At 39.1% G+C, this 19,790-nt stretch overlaps 1 protein-coding gene across 4 annotated transcripts in view; it reads left to right on the top strand.

The window, feature by feature from the left end:
* The window catches only part of ANKS1B (ankyrin repeat and sterile alpha motif domain containing 1B), a 407,322-nt gene that overhangs the window by 301,509 nt on the left and 86,023 nt on the right, over positions 1–19,790 (top strand). Inside the window, exon 1 of one of the 4 annotated variants that reach the window (XM_059471868.1) lies at positions 19,261–19,405. The exons of the other annotated variants lie outside the window; for them this stretch is intronic. The gene's annotated coding sequence lies outside the window, so the exon portion shown is untranslated. Of the gene's footprint in view, positions 1–19,260; positions 19,406–19,790 lie in introns of those variants that run through there. 4 annotated transcript variants of the gene reach the window in all.

Raw genomic sequence — 19,790 nt, 5'->3', positions numbered from 1 at the left:
TAAGGGTATTTATAGTCAATGGCTACATTTGTTCTTCTGAATGGCTCTTCATTTCCACAACTCGAATTTTATTTCATGAAAACCAAAAGATGTGTGAAAAATAGACAGAACAATGCTTCAAGTGCGTGTTTGCACAGAGTACTTCTAACCAGATCTCAGTTTAAGGTTTGAGAGCTCTGAATAACAGTTTACCCCAGTACTTAGCTCAGTCAGCTGAAGAAAAAGGGACGTGAAAGAGTACAATCTGAAGGTTACAGATCTTGTCCTGAACAGTAGCTCATTGTTGGTATGTGTATTTGAACTTAGGAGTTACTTCTGCTTTTTGTTGTGACTCAGAAGGAATGCAGTCCAGCAAACCCTCTGAGCCTTTTGGGGAAAAGATAGAACAGTGCTAATTGGTACATGACAGAGAGAATGCATGAACACAACCTAGGAGTTTGTTCTGCTGAAAGCAACATATTATGTTGTTTGCCCGTGGATAGAAACTGGAAAAGTCAGAGTATTTTCCTCAATTTTTTTACCGCCATGAAAGAATTCTGAATTACATATACTGGTAGAATTATCACAGTAAATTTTATTCAAAATCTATACATTACTGAAATGAGAAAAGAGTAAGTTATCTATTAAGGTGGGGGCATTTGCCTTTCATAATTTATTCTGACATATCCAGGCCTTGGCTAAAGGTCACTGGCAAAGACAAATTGTTTAGACTTGTTGGGATTTTTGTGTTGAATACAGGGAGTTTTCATTCTGTAACAGACCTGGACACAGCCCCTGCCTACATCCAAATACCCTCCTGCTCTGTGGACAGGAGTCCTTGAAGCTTACCTGCCTTACTGCCTCAGGCCTAATAATACATTCTGATGCTGACTGGAAATGTGCTGTAGCCATTCTCTGAGTGGTTTATAGGGGAAGAATAACATCTTAATTGAGTTACATTAATTTCTGGTAATTATCATGCAATAACAATTTAATGTGGCAAATACTTTGTCATTTAACTAGTGTAGTTGTTATTGCATATTACAGTTTTCTTGAAATTTTATATAATTTACTCATAGGAAAACCTTTATGTGTTCACATAAAAATTATAATACACATAAATATATTATATAATTGCTCATATCTAATTGCAGTTATTACAAGGAGTAGCAATTTGAGAATAATATGATTGCTAATTATTAAATCAGATGTTTCCATGAAATTAGAAAGAAAGTTACTTTTCTAACCTGTATTTTTTTTTGTTTTGAAAAGCTTTTCAAAGTTACCTTCTGCCTCTCTTGGTTATTGGGCACTCAGATTAAGTAGTAATGTCACTGAAATCTAAAGAAATTATCAGTGTCTGACCCCAAATAATTTACTTATTGAAAGACATTATATAAATTCCCCCAAATGAATTGGCCTGGTGGCACTCCATGAACTATTTTATATCCTGCTTAAACAAGTTACAGAGTCTGAGGGAGTCAGTGAGAAGGAACTTGAGTAACTAGAGGCAGAATTCAGCCTGTATGAATTCATCATTCAAATACAGGCATTCTTCTAACTATCTGCTAAAAACACTGAAGCTAGAGTTTATTTTTTAAAGTATAATTAACATCAAAATATCTTCAGCTCTTAGTTACTTTTACTTCTATGTACCCTGTTTCTTTCATAGGATCCCAAGTAATTTAAAGGGGAAGGGACCTCTAGAAGCCATGTGTGCCAGATGAGAGGACTCAAAGGAAATAGGGCTAGAAAAATATGTTTGCAAAGGCCAGAGTCTTCAGATACTGAGAATATACATTAGAATCTAAGATTTTTTGTGTCACTGCACCATTTATATTCAATGGTATACTCCTTTTACCATAAAAAAATCCCCAGCATTTCACATTAAACTATATTATTTCTCCCCAAAAGACAAAAAAGCCCCCCTTTTTAAAATCTGGTATACAGTCTCATAAATATATCACATTTTTTCCTAGACATTTAAAAAAGCACTACGCTACTCTGCTGTCCACATGCTAGCATAAAGAGATGTAATCTAATTTTAAAGTTAATACTGAGCAGTTTACATGCTTGGGTAGTAAAACTCTTCTCAGCAATGTCTTTTGCATCTGAAGAGCACTTCTCTCTGGTCAGAAATACACAGGCCTTTACTGCAGGATATTGTTGCTGCTCACTTTTCTCTGGATAGTTTTGAGGCACCTTAGAAGTCTGTGCTCAATGGTGAATTTTGTATCCTTCTGACCCCCCTACAGTGGCCACACACACAGTAGAGCAAGGGTGGTATTGCAAGGAGTTCTGCTCCAATAACACCTTTTTTTTTTTCTTTAGTCTTTCCAATACTTGAACAAAGGCTCAAGGAATGCGTCCTTGTGTTTTTATTTTGCCCAGTATTGTATTAAGTCTCTCAAGAAAGGAATTGAGTTTTCAGTCAAGATTTGTCCTAAAAAACCCCAGGATGTTTTCTCTTACAATTTCCTCACAAGTCTAGATTATGACTTTTTTGGTAACTCCTTCCAGCACTTTGTCTTTCTGTGTCATCTTCAATTTGGGGGAAATCCCAAGTGTTTCCTTCAGTATGACAGACAGGTGAATATATTCCTTCCCTTCTGTAACAAGCATCCGTACTGAAGTGACTTACTTTGACTATGCAAAGGTATGGCAGAAACAGAAAAACTTCTCAAAAAGAAAAAAGCTGCAAGAATTGCCAGAATTTGCCCCTTCATATTGTTTTTTCAAACAGCTTCTGCCTCTGCCAGAAGTTGCAGCAGGACTCCTCCCTGTTCTGTCAGCATATCAGCTGCGGGCAGTAATTGGGCACAACAAAGTAACAAATTGCTGGCTCTGCACTTTGTTCCTCATTTGTCTTTCCTCGATTGTCCACTGCATGTCAAAAATAACTGTCACTTTTAGACTATTAAACTTCATTATTATTATTATTATTATCATCCAGCTAGCTAATTTGTGCCAATCCTCTTCCCTCCCATTATTTTTTCCAGAACACTGAAAACAGTCAATTTGTCAAGGACATAAATTTTCTGTTTTGCCCTTGTGCAGCCAGAGTTCACCATGGGCAAACAGAATCTCTGGGCTCACAGGGCAGGGCAAGGAAAACAGGGAGGAGGGAACAGCAATAGGATGGCAAAGGGAACACGTAAATGAATATGGGGCTTTGAGAAGGAAAGCCATGAAAGGTTCCACAGCCTTCTTTGTGCAGGAAACCCTCAACAAATAGTGTGCAGTGTGATTTTATTGAGATGTCTGCTTTCCCTGTCAGCAGTTTACATGATCCTTCTGCATGCTTTTTAGGGATTATTGTCTATTCCTTCCTGCCTTCTCCAGATCTAACATACCTATTTGCATTGGAAGTTTCTGTTTGTAATCACTTTCTAGAATATCTTCTTCTGTCACTTTTGTCACTGTCAATTCTCAGTGGCTCTACTTTTGGTAGGTGTTGTGGTTTTTGTTTCTTATGCTACTGTATCTATTGGGCAATCTGATAAAGCAGGGGTTTCACTAAGCTTTAGAAATGCTTTGTTTAAACCAAACTGAAAATTTTATTAGAAATTATATAAATATAGGAAGGCTGGTGTCTTGTTTTGAACCACATCTGTAGAAATGGCTGCAAAAATAATATCAAACATTTTTATGAGAATAGCATTGTCAGTGAAATAAAGGAAGCACAGTGAAGCAAATTAACCATGGTCTTCTGAGACTAAATAAAAATATTATAAAGCATTCAAGAGATCTGGTTTGATTAAGGGCATAGACTTTTTGGAATATTTGTGTAACTTTTCCTACACAAGAAGTAACATAATAGTGTGCAAATGACTGAAATACAAAGTAAGAATCAATTTATTCACAAAAGAATAAATGCCACCAAAGGCCATTAGTAAAAGTAAAGAAAAAAACCAAACTTGAGAGTTCAGTATCAGTAACATAAAGCATCATTGAAGTGCAGTTAAAAAGCTGTTGTGAAAATAGCCAAAACTTTTTCATTTGGGACCTTTTAATCTAGTCTGGGGGAAAAAAACCCTTGGAAATATACAAAATGTACTTGAATTTGCAGAGATTTAATGGGATACTAATAAAGATCTTCTCCAGCTCTAACATCTTTGAATCAATTTTTGGGCAAGACAACCTGAAATATTGATGTTAAATAGAAATTAAAGTCATTGATGCAATATCTTGTTGTGGTTAGGGAAGTAAACAAATTACAGTGATATGTCAGAAAAGCACAAGTGCAAACACCAGGAGAAACTAGTAAATCTAGTAGAAACTAGAGATCCAGTGAGGCAACCCTAAAATACTTCATTTGGCCAGAGGACTGTACTACAGATGGAAATTAGGTTTGTAAAGATGAGCAAGCCCTTACCTATGAGGACATATTTTTATGCTGATCTTCTTTAGGGGGAAAAACAATCATAAGGTTCCCTGTCACATGATTTTTATACTAAAAATGTAAGTATGTTCAATTCCGCTTTGCAATATTTTTCTCTTATGTGCCTTAAATTAAAAGTCCAGCTTCCAGCTGGGCCTTTCATTTATGAACCTCGAATGTTTGCTGTTTGGCTTTCATCACTATCGCCTTGTTAGGGTTTCTACCATGAAATTTAGGACAGAAAATGACTGTATCTTGGATGTAGAAACATCTTGGCTGCCAGGCTTTCTCACTGCTACCAAGCATCTTCTCACATCTACAATTTGTACCAAATCTTGAGAGACTGTTCCTAAGGTGATCTTACTGTAGCTCTTGCTCATATTTACCATGATTGCTCTTTTTTCCCCAGATGCCCATTTTAAGCCTTTGTTTTTTAATGAATTTTATCTTGCTTATTTCAGATGTTAAAAGGATGTGTTTTAGTGTAGCTTTTGCTGTATTCTATCATGTTTTTAAAAACATTCAGAAAGCCTAGATTTATCAGGGGAGTTCTCATTTGGCAGTTAAATTATTTTTGTCATAAAGTGGATATTATAAAACTCTTTGAGAGGAAGCATGAAACTGAAATAATGGGACAAAGATCAAAGCAGCATATACACAGAGTTTCTTGAGTAGAATCCTTGACTGGCAAAAGGGAGCTGGCTGATGGCTTTTTTTTTTTTTTTTTAATACAACTAATGAAAATTTCTCAAGAGATTAAGCCTCCTAATAGTTTGGAAGATGTAATAAAAACTCATTTCAGACTAACACAGAGTTTGCAGCAATATGTTATATGTATGAAATCTGCCCTTTACAGCTGGTAATTTGTCACCACCTTAATCTTCTGTCCTGCAACCACACTCAGGATCAGTCCTGTTTATTTCAGCGCTTATTCCAGGAAAAACTGTGAAGTCTCATTGCTTCTGATCTTTCTCCAACCTTGTAATACAGATGCTCTGATGATTTTTAGCTATACTTTTTAAAAATCAGTACAGAAATTGAATCTCACATCCTTTGATTGTCCTGGTGGAATATCTGCCTGTAAGTGTCTGTATTCCTTTACCAAAATACTTCTAAATAAATATGATAAATAAAACTCTAGTAAATTATATGATAAATAAAACTCTAGTAAATTAGTAGAAGTGGTAAGACATTTGTACATTTTCGCCAAACTCCTTGATGTCTCATTAGAAATTTTTAGAAATTTTTACAAATTCTGATTTGTAATTAAGATTATATTTCATTCAATTATCTGTAATTTACTCACTTTATATGTACTTTAACATCACTAAAAACTTGTTTTATTTAACTAAAATAGGGGTTTTTAAGAGTTTTAATTGAAAATCAGAGAATGCAAGGTGCAGAAAATAAATGTAGGCAGGAACAGAAGGAGAAATAACAGGAAAAAAATTAATAATGATACAAGAGGAGTGATGTATTGAATGAAAAAAGTATGAGACTTACAGAATTTAGGTAATTTACTGAATAAAGTGAAGTAAATGATCCAAAACAAGAGTCAATCAGCAAGATTTATGTGTTTTCTGGAAACCTTTAACAGTGTTTTTCCCCTTCCAACTGCAAGTAGTTATGTATCATGTTTATATAACATGGCCTGTGGTTTGTGTACTACTTTGCTATTTACTCACAAGGAAAAGCACCATTCATTAAACAACCAGAAGCATTTTGTTCAGTGTAATGGGCTTTCCTTACACAATATCCATCACAATAAAGAGGACTGCTATTACTAAGATCTGGCAGCTATACAATCCAAATGATAAATATAAAAGCTGTTTAACATTCTAGTAGACTGTAACCTGCAATAATTTCTAAAATTATAAAGCACTTCAACATTTTCATTCTGTAGGGTCAGTTCTGAACACCTGTGAATTTTCAGAAGTTTTTAGAGGCCTATCAGAAAGGCAAATATCCCCCAGAAAATGTCTGATACAAATCTCAATTTCTTAGTTTTGTCAGTGCATTGCAAGGGATGTCTGCTCTATAAGGGAGAGGATGCAAGGGGATCCAATATATGTATTAAAAATAAGGAAATTTTCATTCAGAGCAGTGAAATCTCCTTAATCATGCTGCAGTAGGGTGTAGTGGTCAGCTTGGAGTCTCAACTCCCTTTCCTCTGGTATCTGGAAGAAAAGATCCTGTAAAGATCAGACACAAAGTCTGTTGCTTATGAAGTTGGCATTAGCTGTTTTCTAAGCACCTTGACGTTCATGGGTTTGGTGGGATTTCTGTGTCATGAAATCAATGCTTTATAGCCCTAAGAAATATGTGACAGGAGCTTGGGATTGAGTCACCATTTCCAGGCCCAACTATGTTCAGATACTTGCCAGCCAAGTGACATTGTCAGCACAGACAGGCAGAAGTGAACAGCTGACTGGGCTGTAAGAAAATGATGCTCATGTAACACAGACTTAGATGAGCTGGGGAGTTCCTCCTTGTTTAACACACATGAAATGTCTTACTACACCAAAAAAAAAGTCTGTTACTACACAAAATGTCTTACTTGATTAAATAAAATCACTACTACTACACCAAATGTCTCACTGACCCAGTCTTTCCGTCAGGATCAGGAACGTCTTTCTCAGGGAAACATCTTACTGGTTGTTCCTTCTCAGTGGAAGATTTTCTTCCTTTCTTATCTCAAACCTGGCCTTCACTGGAGAACCATAACAGCAGTTACTTAACTGATCTAAAGAATTTTTTCCTCAGCAGTCTTGCATGGAGAAGAAGAACATCAGATGTTTGATGTGATTGCCTTTGAGTGATCCAAACCTAATAAACCACAGTATTTCCACAAAAATGAATAATCCAGTTTCTCTTTTGGGATTATTTCCTTCATGGAAAGTCATTCCTCTGGTTCATGACAACCACCCCAGCCCCAGCCTGGTCTTCTTGCTCTTGGCAAGTCTTTGCTCAGAGCAATGTTACCGGCCCTTGCTGCTGCTCTAACTGCTTAAGACATAATTCAAAGTATTCCTTGCTGACCACACATTTCCCATTAAGACAGAATCTTTTCCTGATGCTGTCATCCTTTATTTCTTTTTTTGCTCAATACAATAGATAGATGGCTGTAAATATACTGGTATGTCACTGAAATACAAAAGGCTGTTTTATTTGGTTACAGATTTGGAGGTTTTTTGCGTGTTTGGAAATAGGCCTAACTAAAGAAATGCGTGCAGTCTGCCACTAGATGTTCGTGTAATATAGTTACCAAAGAATACAGGGAAAGGTGGAAAAGAAACATTTTTTTCTCCTGGAATATGAAAAATACAGAGTGTGAAATCAGTTTTTTCAAGTTTGAAAGATTACTGTGCTTCCATTCATCTAAGAGGTAAGGAAAGATACTTTATTTTACATTTTTAAAACTTCAGCAGAAGTTTCCCATATGAGAACTCTAATTCTGGAATTGAGCTATTATAGTTAGGTTTGAACATATTGGTGTCAGAAGTTACTCTGAGTTTTCCCACAGTAATATACATTATATTTCATTCCAATGACCACTGTATCACTTGCTGCTAACACAAGGAAGAGAGAATTTAGAGGTGTTGATTTATGCAACTGCTGATCATGCAACATTGGATAACAAAAAATAATTACAGATAGTGCAACAATTTGTGTTTTTATAGAATGTTATACAAAGATAGTAAAGCTGAATTAATTTCTACAATATCCCAAAAGAGCAGTAGCTTCTAAAGAAAAGCAAAGAGAAAAATAAGTAGTTTTGTAGGAACAAGTTATTTTCACCTTAATTGTCTACCAAAACTAGATTAAGCATCTTTACAGAACCATTAGCATATTTTCCACTCTATTTTTATCCAGAAGACTCTGTTCCTCTCTAGGCTCAGACTGAAATGTTTTGCTTTTGAATAATTTCAAGTTCTGGTAGGTTGCTCCAGTAGCATGGCCCCCTTGCCACTATAATCACTATACTAGATTCCAGATTGGTAAGGAATAATTATATTCTGTTCTGCAATTCCAGTATTCTTCATTTCCTGAGATCTCTAGTACTGTGCATGTGGAAAAAATGCAAGGTACCTTTGAGAAAGAATGATAAAAAATAGTTCCAAATTTGAAAGTATTACATTGTCATTAGAATTTTCTATTGGAGCCCCCCAATATGTTTATTTAAGATTACCTTTAGTTGGGTCATTTAAACTGAAGAAAATGTATTTCTAAAATTGATTTTGTCCTCTAAAATGTAATTTATTTGATAGAATGTGGTGCTTTGGTGAGTAAATACCTGTTGATATATATTCATTATTTAAATGTTACAAAATATACAACAACAAAACTGCCTGTATCAATAGTAAACTGCTTGATTTCTTGCACCAGAATGGAAAACAACTTGAAAATGCTGATTATCTTAGGTCTACCTTTTTTGACACCCTGAAAGCTGTCATTTTATTATCACCACCTGCCATTGCTTTATAGATTGTAATGAGTGAATCTTCCCATATTCTAATGAAAAATAACTATCAAAATTATGCACCACCAAAGGAAAAAAAAATCAGCGTCTCTTTCTGGCCTGCCCAGATTCTGCTGACTACAAAAAAAAAAGGAAAAAAAAAAGCAGTATTCATTCAGGAACATGCTCCATCTTGCTGGTATTTTGCCTGAAACAACATGAAAGAAACAGAATGGATGAGAGAAACTTATACAAAAAGCAACTCAAACCCCTTTGACTGCTCTAGGTGAGGCTGTATTGAACCCCAAAGCTGTGGGTAGAGTTCAGGCTTTTGAACCAAAAATATTTCAGGTTAAATTTTCCAGAAGCATGGATTACCAAAGAGTTTCATTTTTCTTTGCTTGTTCTTGGAGTTTGTAGTTTGTTATGTATTGGTGTCATCAATACAGATACTGTATTAAAACATTATAAATATAAAATGCTGACTTTAAAAACTGTCATGAAACAGGTAAATCAAACTAATCATGCAGGTGAATCAAAATGAGTCATACAGCCAGCTAAACTCTGATACTTTATCAACTGGCAGAATTTTGATAACAGAAATCTAAAATGGCCTGGTTGGGCTGCCTTGCTTATGTCTCCCTTGAGACAGTCAATTGAATCTGCTAAAAAATCCAGTCTACCTATTTTCCCTATCACAAATGAATGTATACAGAATTATGACACATCTTCATTGACTGAAAGACTTTTGTCATTGAGACCCTTTCTGCTTTCCTACAGATGTATGTACCATGCATACATACAATGTTATGCTGGAAAAATATGCATAAAAGCTATCACATTCAGCTTAATTAAAAACTAATTAACAGCCCTTCCGGCCTTTGCAGAATACCATGCTAAATTCAAGAAATAATTTGAATAGGTAATTATGAATGCTATTTTAAAATAATGAGTTGAAGCATCTACAAGATTTTACCTTGACAAAAGTGTGATTGCTAAAATTGCCACTGACTAATACATAGTTGGGAAGAACAAACTTTTTTCTTTTAGAAAGGAAAAAGTGTAGTCTCATTGTCCACAAAAGCTCATTAGAAATAAGAAAGAAATTTGGAGGCTCTCCAAATGCAGGATTGTGAAAGGGAAGAGAGAAAAAAAGTAATTTCTTGGAAATATTTATTAATGGATGAAAATATGCAACATCCAATGTCATTTGCAAGGCACTGGACTTTGCACCATGCTAGCAGTAATTGTCTCCCCACAATGCAAATTACAGTAGTAGGGACCAGGTAGCCACTGTCATGTGCAATTCTATGTTATAACACTTTAGATTTAATTTCTACAGAAGCCTTGAAAACGTTGCTGCTGACAAAATGAAATGTATTCTTTCATAGTCTGGCTTTTCAGTCCGCTTTTTATTCACTTATGCCCATAAATCATCACTCTTTGTTTATATTATAAGGTTACACCAACATCCTTAATCTAACTGTATTTCAACCACGCCATTTATGAAAATTAATGGTTTTCATACATAGTATGAAGATGTCTGAATTACCCAGAGGGTGGTTAAAGTACCGTGTTACTGTACAAAGTACAAAGGTATTAATCGGTTTCGTGGTTTTGTTGCCTTTGACAAAAGCCAGAGGCGATTGCAGCTGCAGAGTTGCTCAGTCTTGAGATGACCTCTAGGGGTCACCTGGTACTTTCTCTTGTAAGGCACAGAGCTTATTTAATTATTTCTAAACAACCCCAAAGAAAATAAGACTTCTTGAGGTTTTTCACTTTAAGCAAGTGATGGCACACTCTGGTTTGCATATGAACTCTTATTTGTTCAAATCTTCTACATCCTTTCCTAACGTGTAACCTAAATTTTCCCCTCTGCATGTTAAATGAGTTCCTCAGTCTTCTTTGATTAATCAAAAAATGTGGCCTACTTTATGACATGCCTTTAATTATTCGCAGACAGTTCTTGTTATGTCATTTTCCTGCGGATGGAAATTGCTTAGCTGTATAATTCCACATGGATCTTGTTTGCCAAACACCTCTGTTCAGCTCCAGTCTACTCAGCTGGCTTGGCCAGAGCACATCCTGTTAAATGCTGCGTCCCTCGACAATTCCCTGGTCTTTAATCACTGTCGAGTACTGCACTGCCACCTTGCTCAGAGTTTGCCTTGTGCTTCTCCAGAGTAAATGAAAAATAACCTCTGAGCCTGAAGGGAACCCTACAAGCAAGGGGGAGGAAGAGGCCAGTTTAGGGGGGAAATGAAGAGTGATGTTAAGAGGGGCAGCAGCCATGAGAATCCTGAAATTCCCTGCCGGGCCAGCCAGGTGTGAGCACGGAGGAGCAGGAGCTGATGTTGTTCTGCTGAGCCCAGGAGGAGTGTGTGTCCTGTCCTTCCTGCATGCAGGTGCTCCTGGGGTGGGAGACAGCCCCTCAGATCCTGCCCCCAGCCATAAATTGCCTTGCAGGCTGACATTCCAGCATCTTCATGCAGAAAAAGAACACATTTCTCTCTTTTGTAGCCATGCGAAATATTAATATAGGATAAAATTACATTTGATCCTAGGGAGAGAACTAAAGGTCATTGTACCTTTGCTTTGCATTTTTTATGTAGAAATACCGTCTGGCCATAAAGGATAGGAATTTTCTGAATCATTAATGTGGGTTTGTCTTTGACTAATGCCTAAAATTTTAAACTTTTTTTCTTAAAATAATAAATATTAATATTTTTCTTTCAGTGAATACTCTATAACTTTGAAATGCCTTTTAATTGATTCATGACGAGAAACTGAAATCCAAAAATATTTAATGGAGAAAGTATTCTGAAAACGTTTTCAGAACATAGTCTGCATGTATAATATGTCCATATTTATGGTCATAGACAGACGTTTTGAATTTCTCAGGCAAAAACGAAATAGTAGCATTGTAGTTTAAACTATTCCATTTATTTTCATGTGGGATCAGTATTCATAGACACATTTTGTAATAGTTTGTAGTCTACTCATTCCTCTGATTCACCATGGTATTTGTTCAGAAGGGCTCTTGTACTGTAGTAAAAGACTTTAAGGGATTCTTTTTCTTCTTCTGGGAAAACACAGAAATCTTACTTATAGATCCTGTGAGAAATTCATTGATTTAGAAAGATAGTCAATAATTTTTTTTCTTTTTTTGGAGAGAAGTTATTAATATGGAATATTTAATTTTGTTTTACTTATTCAAAACACAGCATTTGTAAATCCCCTAGTAAGGATACTGTATATCTTTTGATTGTCTTCCAACTTTTAATCACTCTACTTTATAATCCACTTCTCAATCTGCTTGTAATATCTTGAGAAATTTTATGCTGAGTAGTCTTAGAAATAGACTGTTTGTGCCTAATATTTGAATAGTTCAAATATAATATGACCACCATTACAACACAATGATTATTTGCAGCATGGCCTTTGACACCAATAGCAATATTCAGAATTTAGATTTTTTAAAAACATCTAAATGCATCTTACAGTGACATTAAATATATATATTTGAAGCCATCTATTAAGTGTTGGTATACAATCTGCATGCATATGCCTGTGTTTCTAAAGTCAAGTTTTCTTTCTGTTAGAATCTGATCATCTCATGGTATTTTTGTACTAACTGTGCCATCCAGCTCAAAATTAATTTCCTCAAGTAGCCTTCTCTGTCTAACTCTCTGGGAAGCATTTATCCCTTCCTTTCTGACTTCCAAGCTTTAAAAATTATACATTTTCAGGAAAAATAAGAGAACAAAGCTACTTCCATGATTTTATGCTTTCCCTTTCTACATAAAAACCACCAAATGGCTGAGCTGGGTATCTCCCTACTTCACTTCAATATCCCATTATTGTTTCCCTTGTCCCAGTGAATACATGCACATTAACATTCACATACATCCCCTCCATGGGTCCATGGTTAATTATCTCAGTACTGGGAAACAAATATTCTGTTCTATAATTCTGAGGTATTATTCCACTTTATACATTTCTTAATCAACATTAAGAGCAGATTTTCACTCTTTCTCATTGCTTTGCTTTCTGATCACACATTGGACTATATCTTCACTCAAGTCTTAATTTTCTTTTCTAATTAGTCAAAGGTAGAATAACCATTGTGGTGACAAGAATAAAATGGATCCATGTACTTTTCCTAGATTTCTTTTTATCTTTCCATTAACCTACTTGAAACCAGATTATACATTATATTCATATCAATATTCCTAATGGAAAATATTCTCCAGTTTTCTAGAAATTATTTCTTCTTTTTTTTTTTTTTTTTTTTTTTTTTGCTTCGATTCAGGTTGCAATGTGGTTCTTTTAGGGAAATTTTGCTCTCAGAGAAACTGACTTTACCAATCTTCCATGTTTATAAGCCCATTCCATGTTTATAAGCACCCCTAGCATTGGTAATTGACCAGATCAGTTCTTGACACTGCATTCAAAGGCAGGTTAAGGGGATTTGTAGTTACTCCATGCCTTTGGCACCCACATATTTGTTAGTTCTCAGCAAGAAAGAGCCAGATGTTGTTTGAGTCTGTATGGACAAGACCTCTGTGTATATTTAGTTGATCCTCAGATATTAAATTTATTCTATTAACACTTTATTTCTTTATAGAAGATTGTCTGGGGAAGGGAAGGCATAATTAATGTTTGCCAGTGAGAATTTCTCCTCAAACCGCAGCACACCGTAGGACCAGGTCCTGCAGATACTCCAGTGCTTCCAGAAGATACCTGCAGTTATCTCTTTGGTTTCTACAATAACTGCATGCCCACACAACTTTATTTAGAACTTGCTCTTTCCAAAGGGACTGTATAGTCCAAATTTATCAGTTTCTTTTAAATGCTCTCTAACATTGGACAATTTTAAGAATAAAAATCAAAATAAATTATGGATTATTTGAAACAAGGGCATTTCAGTTCCTTATTCTGAGATTAGAATTAAAAGAAATGTACAAAGACAACTCTGGATGTAGTATGATAGCTAAATTTCTTTCTAGTCCCTGACTTTTTTTTTTTTCCTGGAATATTTAAGCTTTCAGAAGTGTTTGTCCTATACAGGAAGATCCATCATCTGAGTGCTGACCTAGAGCTGAAAATAAAGCCAGCGTGCAGGACTGGCTTAAATTCCCTATGAGATTTCTCTGCTTAAAACATCATTCTGTTACCTTTCTGTGTTCAAAAAATGACAACTTCCTTTTTCTTCCTGACTTTGAACTTAAGTCCCTGCTCCTTACTGAGCCAACACAGCTGTTCCATCTGTTTTCAGTTATTGTATTCCCTTTGTCCTGATTTGCTGCAGCCCTGGTGCAAGTGTTACAGTCTCTGTCGAGTTATAGAGCATGGGCATTACCTAAGCAGGTTTTACCAAGTGCAGAGAATGTCTGTGATTCTTGTTTGCAGCTCTCCCTCTCCGCGTGTCCCTTCTCACCTGTACACTCCCAGCACAGGGACCCCAGCTATGTACCCCAGCTGGAGGGGCTGGTTTTGTCAAGTGTAATTTACCAGTAAAATTTTCAAATATGCATTCTGTTTATCTCTTAGGTTCATGTTATGATTATGCTTTCTCAGTAAACGTATGTAAACAATTTCTTTACTCAATATCTGAATATTATTATGTTTATGTGTACTTCTGCTAACCTATGGTATAAAGCCAATCTGCTCAGTCCCAATTTAGGAAATTCAAAATCAACATGGCTCTGAAAAAAAGATTATAAAAGCAGTCTGGTTAAATATTTTCAATCATTTCATCTTGCTTTTTAATGAAGATCACTTCTCTACTTGAAAACATGATTTAATTTTATCTTACTTTAACTCACTAGACCCCTTGATAGACTATAAACAAGTTAGAGTATGGACATCAGCAGAGCAGTTCAATTAGCAAATACTTATCTCTAAGAAAAAAGAATCAAGTTATTATAACACAGACTTTTGCAGCAGATTTTTTCTTACTGGTGAAAGAAAATAAATGAGCACAAACCTTTGGAGACATTATTTGAAGAATCAGGATATAGTACTTCTAAGAAGAAGCTGTTTCAACTCATTTTCAGAAATAAATTTCATTGCTAAAAGACATTAATTTTTATGACTAAAACTTCCAGTATGAAGCTAATCAAGTGTTTATTAACAATGAATTTTAACCAGAAAACAGATTTCCTCCCTGTGTTTCAATAGATCTCACTTTCTGTGAAATTCATGTAGCGTTGTTTCTCAGTAGAAAAAATAACTTTTAGGGGACATTTTGTTAAAAATCTAGGTCTGTTTTGACTTATTTATCAATATGCAGTGTGGTGATAAGCCTGGGAAATCTTGCATGTAAGTAACTGTATGCATGTGGTAACTGGTTTCTTTATTTAAAACTGTCTTTTATGCTATAGGTTAGGGTGATCCTTTTCCAGAAATAATCCAAACCTCCCATTTCTGCAATCTCATTTGTAGAAGAAATTTCTGCTACTTTCACATGGAGGTGACTCACGTCTAGAATCTCTGGAATGTTGCTGCCCACAGGTGGTTTCCACAAGGAGGAATTCCCCAGTGTGCCTGATTTTAAGGCATATCTGGATACCAGCTGAATATAGGAAAGCAGATCCTGTTCTAGCCATTCTCTGGGAACGGAGACTTCCTCGTTGTAGTGCCCTGCTGGTCAGATAAGCTTCATTCAGGCAAAGACAGCAGTGGTAGCCTTTTGCCATGAGGCTGGTTGGCAAGTCGTGCTCCTCATCTGACATTACTGAAGACACCCGAGTAGAAGCACTGCTGCTCAGCCTGAGCCACTCCAGGGCAGGAAAATCACATGTTGTCTACTGTTCTCCAGCTTTTAACACCTAGGAGGTTGCCTCTAATCAGCCACAATGGGTGAAGCTTGCAGGAATGTGTAATGGCACCCAAAAATAATATGAAGCCATTTACAAAACCAAACAATTTGACAGGATTGTCCCATTGCTGTAAAGGAGAGAGCTGTTGCAGCTCCTTGTAGTGATCCACAGATCTACCGATAAAGGAAGTGTTGGACCAGGCTTTGATCATTGTGATCAGTACATCAGCATACTTTGCTGATCAGTTCAAGAAAAATCACGGGGATCTTCCGAGAAAAGAAAATTATTTTTGTGATCAGATCCACTCATACAATCACTGACAAAATTTGGCCTCAACATACACATCCAAGATTTTGAAGCTTTGAAAAATATTTTATAAAACTCATTTAAGGGATCCCTCTCTCTTCTATCTAGATTCCCATTGCTAAAATAAATTCTTACTCTGCCTTTATGAAAAGACAGTGATCACACTTGTTGAAACATAGAATGCATAGAATGGCTCACAGGGCCCTCAAGACAGGACTGCAGTCTGTCCAGAGTCTCTGGTCTCATATCCCATCTCAGTCCAGCCTGTAACACCCACAAGAGCACTAACTGAGGAAATGGCCTGTTCCTGCCCATGAGAGAGGCAATTTTTTTCTTCCTTTACAGTAACAGATCTTCTAAACAGACTGAGAGGTATCCCAAAGAACATTCCTGCTATGACACAGGTCTCTCACTTAATTGATTTTTATCTTTACTTATCTGGCCCTGTCAGGATGTGAGTGGAGCTCTTCAGCTCCATCACAGGAGCAGGGTGAGCACCAGGTACAAGTGGCAGCCTGCAGGTGCAGTCACCACTGACACAGCCCTGGCACCTGCTCACCTGTAGGTGGTCAGGCCTTAGAGAAAGTGCTGCTGGCTGGAAAAGAAGCCAGGCAAAAAGAAGGTCAGAGTGGCTGAATGGGAAATGTACCTCGTGGTGAAATCATGCAGATCTTCCCTGTCAAAACATTACAAAATCCAGGTTCATGTTCACCTCTTCACTAAGCTTCTAAATGTCTAAAAATGTCCTTTCTTTCACCATCTTGCTAGAAACCTTCATCCTTTCCTAGGACTTGCTGTGTGTTACACACTTCTTTCCTTCGTGGAGAGCTGCTCTAGGCTGGAATATGTTGCAATCAATAGAAGTAATGAAGTTTATGGCAGGTATAGAAACCGGCTGGCACATCCACTATGCTCTGCCATCATCAGATTGGCCTCATGCTGACAGCCTTAACTGGTTCCTCCTCTGGCTTAGCAATTCCATGTAATTATTGCTCCTAACTCAGACAGTTGTTAATGGATCACATCCCACCTATTCTAAAGATCTGATTCCAATTTAAAAATGCAGATCACAAAATCCAGGACAAAGCAAGTTCAGACTGTGCTAAAAGTCTTGTTAGTTACAGGGATAGAGATGTGGAGACCCAAGGTATTGGAAGAGTATAGACAAATCTATAAACATCATTCAACATTTTAAGGAAATGCTGCCAAAGTATCTGCTTTGACAAAAGTGACACTGACAATGTAGACATTAAAATTTAAACTGCATTGACATGTTTTGAAAAGATGAAAAAAAAAATGTTTTGAAATGGACATTTTCATATTTCCAGACTCAGTTTTTGGAATTCTGTTCAGGATATGTTGCAAAATGTTTATGTTTTCTCCTGATTCAGGACGAAACTAAACTTTTGTATTCTGTTCAGTCCTTCTCCAGATGGGCTACATCAAATCTGTATAAACACCAGACTGTGTCTATAAGATTTTATTGAAACAATGGAGCTCTGCAAAGAAGCAGAGAGTAGTCAGTTAAAATCAAAATAATTTTCCAAATCTCATTCTAAAATGTGCTTTAGAGCTAATACTTAGAGTTCCCCAACATTATTTTGGCACGAGTAATTAGATGAAATCAGCTATGGTATAGAAAACTGTATCTCTGGTTTTCATTACTACTTCAAGCATTCCTTTCAACTCTTAGATAATCAGCAGTTGATCTCTGTGATTCATAGGCAAACACTGCTGCCTTTACTCACACACGTAGCAGTGCATTCAAAGTCAGCACTATCTTGTGGTTGAGTCAGTCCAGCCAGCCCACTACACGTCGCTGAGCTCGTGGCTATGTGCATGTTATCTGCACTCTGTAACCAAGAGAACCATTCGTGAATGTCATCATTGACTCCTTGAAAGACTTGCTTTGGAAAAAATGCAGCTTAGCATTAGTTTGAGTCTTAATTAATGCTCTGAGGGACATACACTCAGAGCCTCAAGTACGATTTATTTTGGTGCTCAAAGCCATCTATGCTTGAAGTTCTATATAAGCACGTGCAGTTGAACATGTCAGACGAAAGGGCTGGTGAATTAGGTTTCTACATTTAATCAGTGTGAGGTCTCTGAGAAGTCTGACTGACTATGAACTTGTACACCTGGAAAGTTTGCCTTGCTGGTGTGCTGATCTGCAGCTACTGCATCATCCATCCCTGCTCTTCTTGCAGGGCTGAAAATGATACTGAATTTCACCACTATGACTTGTCTGTATAAAGCTGTGCTGCCCAGAGAGAAACACTTTGTTTTTCTTCCAGTTGTTTATTAAGGATTTTATTTCACAGAAGACAGAAAGCCTCCAAAGGCAGGACGGGGGCCTGAGGCACCTGCCTGGCTGATGTCTTGGATAGATCTGCCGGGAGTGGACAGCAGAAATGCAGCAGGCGTTACTAACCACAGCCTCCCTAGCAATTCACCTGCTGTAACTGAGTAAAATTGTTTGACCTGGTAAAATGCTTCTTCCAGTCTCCACCGGCTGAGCTTGTCAGATAATGTGCTCAGCCATCAAGTGTGTAACTTCCTCAGGGAAGCAGAGTAAGAGATAAGAGCCGCCATGGGGGACTGGAAGTGCAACTCTGTCTTCTGACATTTTGTAAAGTTAAATTATAGGGGCATTATCTTTTGTATTTTATTTCATTTATTAGGCAGTGCGGGTGCTGCTTAATGGGATGCAGTCACTGAAGTAAATAATCCCGTGGGATGCTTATTTGTTCGTATTAACGCAGAAATTCGAGCTCGGATGTGATTTATGTAGACACTCGTGTTTAAAAAAAAGAAAAAAAAAAACAAAAAACAAGGTGGTTCTGCCAAGGGAACGAGGCAAGGCGCTCGCCAGCCGGCGGCGGGGACGGAGTTTGGCCGGCGGCTCCCGCGGTCCCCGCGCCGCCCCGGCTCCGCTCGGCGGCCCCCGCCAGGCCCGGGGCAGCGGCGCCGCGCGGGAGAGCCCCGCCCGCGCGGAGTGCGCGGGGGCGCGCGGGGCGATATCCATCGATATCCATAGTAACGGCGGGGGCCGGGGGAGGCGCCGCGGCAGCTCCCGCCCGCCCGCCCGCCGCAGCCGGGACCGCACCGAGCCGCGGTGAGCGCGCGCGCGCGCCCGTCCCGCTCCGCCCCTCCCCCCCCCCCCCCGCGGGCGGCGCGGCCGGGAGCGCGCGCGCGCGGCCCCGGGGAAAGCGGGAGGGGGATCGGGGGGGCCGGCGGGGGCGCGCGCGCGGCGGCGGCCGGACGGGGAGGGCGGCGGGGGCTCCGTGCGCGCGGCTCCGCGGCGCTCTCCGTGCCTGACTCACGGCGGGGCGCGGGGAAGATGCTCAGCGCGGAGGGGTAGCGGCTGCCGAGCAGACGTCGGGGCGCCCCTCTCTCCCCTCCCTCCCCGCCCCCGCCGGGCTCGGCAGCTCAGCCCGCCGCCGCCGCCGCTCCTAGGTGAGACCGGGGGCCAGGGGAGGTGCTGGGCGAGCACGGGGGGCCGGGCACGGGGCCACCGGGCACCGCCCCCGCCCCGCCGCGCGGCCCGGAGCGGGTGTCGTTCCCCCCCGGCCCCGGGCGCAGGGAAGCGCCGGGAGCGGACCCCGGGGGACGGGCGGGCGGGAGCCGGCGGCGCCTGCGGTTGCTGCGTTCGCAGGATTATGTCAAGCCTCGCCTCGCCGGAGCCGCTGGGGCGAGCGGCGGCGGCGGCAGCTCCCGCCCGGCGGCGCTGCGGGGCGCCGCGCTCCGGGGCGGGCGGGGGTCGGCGGGGAGGCGGCCGCGGGGCAGCGGTGGGCGGCGGGCGGACGGAGTTTGAGGCGCCCGACGGAGCCGGTGCTCGCGG

The sequence above is a fragment of the Ammospiza nelsoni genome, chromosome 5 (genome assembly GCF_027579445.1).
Source record: "Ammospiza nelsoni isolate bAmmNel1 chromosome 5, bAmmNel1.pri, whole genome shotgun sequence".
Classification (NCBI taxonomy): domain Eukaryota; kingdom Metazoa; phylum Chordata; class Aves; order Passeriformes; family Passerellidae; genus Ammospiza; species Ammospiza nelsoni.
Note: the sequence above shows the minus strand (reverse complement) of the source record. Positions and strands in the feature narration are given on the sequence as shown.